General features: G+C 42.1%; 1 protein-coding gene across 3 annotated transcripts in view; it reads right to left on the bottom strand.

The window, feature by feature from the left end:
• The window catches only part of LOC101845686 (solute carrier family 15 member 4), a 39,441-nt gene that overhangs the window by 23,405 nt on the left and 13,072 nt on the right, over positions 1-2,964 (bottom strand). The gene's annotated exons all lie outside the window — the stretch shown is intronic.

Genomic DNA, 2,964 nt, shown 5'->3' with positions numbered 1-2,964 from the left:
GCACGGACAGAAACAACAGGATAGAGTGGTAGCAAATCCACACAATGATGTTCATTCTGTGCAGGGGTAAAACAAACGAAAAATAAATTATAGTAATGTCAGAGTTTGTGCGTCCCATAGCCACAATTCAGACCATTTAGGAGGCGGGCTTCCTACCCATCCTGCCAGTTAGGACCAACCCGGGCTGAGAGGGATACAACATCCTCTAGAAAAAGGACCGACGACAAAATTTTCACCTCACTGGGGTCTCCAGCGTGCGACAACGAAGCTCCTAACCGCTACACCACAGTCGCCGGTCCAAAAAAACAACAACAAAACAACGTGCGGACGTAAAAGAGGTATAGTAAAAAATATATTTTAAAAAGTAGAAGTAGGAAGGGGCTCTCGTGGTCTAAAGGTTAAATAAGGTGTTCGCCTATCATTCATTCAAAAGGTCCCGGGTTCGAATCCGGATAGTGGAGGAATTTTTTCCCCCTCAATGTTCTCCTTTTACATTCTTTCCTGTTCTCTGACAATGTTCTGTCGTCTGCTTTCGTCTCTACTTTCTGCCCCCATCCCCTCACCACCTTTGCCCCCTCCTCTGGGCTCCCGACTCTTTTTGCAGCCTTTCTACTGCTTCTCCTTGGCTTCTTCTTAGGCTAGGTGCGCACAGGGCAATTTTAGCTGCTCATCAACAGTTGCTGTCTCCGGGCAACGTATTTTATACACCGCGCGCACGGAGCTAAGCAACAGCCAGGCAGCAGTAGGTCATCACCATTACTGACTTCCTCATTTGACGCCATGGACTTCCACGACGCAGTTGTTGTCTGTGCTCTTTTGATTGCACTTTGAAAAAAGAAAAGGAAAATGTGGTTTTGGGTTCACCATTAGACCAGTCAGAAATTTCTTAAAAGGGCATTTTGTCAAACGTTCTTATACCTGACAGCATACTCATCTAAGGTCTTGTTGTAGAGGAAAGGCTTCTTTTCAATGATAGAAATAATTTTTTCTGTCAAAGTAATATCGCCATCTTTTTTCTTTTCTTGCAGAAGTGAAACGATGTACAAATGTATTGTGTGCACCTCTGTCAAGTCTGTTATGAGGGCAGTGGCGGGGGCCTTGTCGAGTCCAAAGACTCAAAGGAGTTTACTAATCTACAAGAAACAACCACCTTCATAAAACCCTGACGACAGCAACAGCATTTGATGTGTCATTTTCAGAAGTTACGTCATTTTGTCTTACTTTGATCTGAGGGTAGAGTAAAACAGCCTCTCTCTGGCAAGATAGAAAATGTGTACATGTATAAAAAATTAGAAGAACAAAAATCTCTGACAGAATGGTTTCGATTCTTCAAAAATCCTTGTGAAAAAAATATTGTTAAAAATCTTTTATGAATACAGGGTAAAATTTTGTGTAACGTCCATAGTTAGCCTGCCACTGGCTCATCAGCAATAAGCAGAGATTAAGTCTTTTTGTGAAATGTGCCTATCTTCTTGCTTCTTTGTTAGTTCTTGGCTTTATAGTTCTGACGTTTTTCTTCCCCTTGTCTGTAGATCTAGTATTGGTCTGCTTGATGCTTTAATTTTGAGCAGTGTTTTGATTTGCTCATCCTTTATTCTTCATAACCAGTCAAAGACAAAAGGACGAGAACTTGTAAACATGTCGACGGAAGCTTTCAGATTGAACATTTGTCCTTCTGTGGCTTCCACGTGCACGTGTCTACGTCCAAAGGAGGGGAGGGAAATTAGAGCTGGATTAAGCTGACATTCCATAAGCCCAAAAAAACGATGCCAACTTCGCGTGCGAATTATTTTTCTCGCACCAACCTTTTTGTCATTGTGTAAGTCCATATACCGGAATTTCGCACGGCCGAGTGCAAAATTCGCATGCAAAGATTTTGTTTCGAACGAGGGAGCGAAACTTTTTTCTTCGGCACCAGAATTCTTCATGAAGTGGGCGGGGCCCATTTTCTGCCAAATCTACTTCCTAGGAACGAAGCAGCATGGAAGCACTAAGGTAAGCGGGAAAACGTCGAAATGTCGATTTCCTTGGTTCGAGAGAGAAGGGTTAAAACTAAGACTGAAAAGAAGTGTTTATTTTCAAGGTGGCCTCCATTTCCATGGCAACCACATACTTTTTTAAGTTTGAAGGAAACTTTCGGGAGTCTATGATTGTAATCTATCTATGCTATCATTTATCGTTTAAATCGTGTAATAACAAAAATAGCAATAGCATTTCACTTACCCCCCTAATTAAATGCACTTGAATATAACGTCAAACCTACATTAATTATAACTTAAGATTGCTGTATGTGCCGTAGCCACATCAGCCAGCGCCGTCAGTGATAGGAGCGAAGCTTCAAAAAGAAAACAACCCAAGAAAGCAAAGTCTACGAAGGAAGGACCATCATCAAGTCTGGACGAAGCGAATTAAGGCCTGATTGAAGATCATCGAAGAAATAGAGACGAAATTAAACAAAGTATGCAGCAGCAAGATAGGCCTAATAAAGATGACAATGAATTATTCTGCACGGACGCAAATACAGAGTTTTCTCAAATACATCATATATGAGATCAGCACCCTTCTATTCAATGCCAGAAATCCAGATTTTCCCCAAATGCCACCCCCCCCCCCCCCCTTTTACCCTTCACCAATTCCTGCTACCCAGCAATCGGTCGCGGACGATACGACCTCCAATAAAACGCTGCCCCCTACCCTGGACATAGCCCCATAATCTCTGGCAACAATGGTCTCAGCAAGTAAGCCTACCTCTGACGTCATTGCCAATGCTATGTATATTTCACAGATTTATGACTGATTGTCACATTCCGGTTTTCTTTGTTTGTTTTGCTTCGTATTATGTTTTACGTTTGTTGAAATCAAAACATCAGAATGTGCTGATCAAAACTAGTGTTGGCGTTTACAATAGTTTACTCGCCTGAGCACAGACACACACACACACACACACACACACAGAGAGAGAGA

The sequence above is a fragment of the Aplysia californica genome, unplaced genomic scaffold, assembly GCF_000002075.1.
Source record: "Aplysia californica isolate F4 #8 unplaced genomic scaffold, AplCal3.0 scaffold00148, whole genome shotgun sequence".
Lineage (NCBI taxonomy): Eukaryota > Metazoa > Mollusca > Gastropoda > Aplysiida > Aplysiidae > Aplysia > Aplysia californica.
The sequence above is the reverse complement of the archived record's forward strand: the minus strand, read 5'-3'. Positions and strand labels throughout refer to the sequence as shown.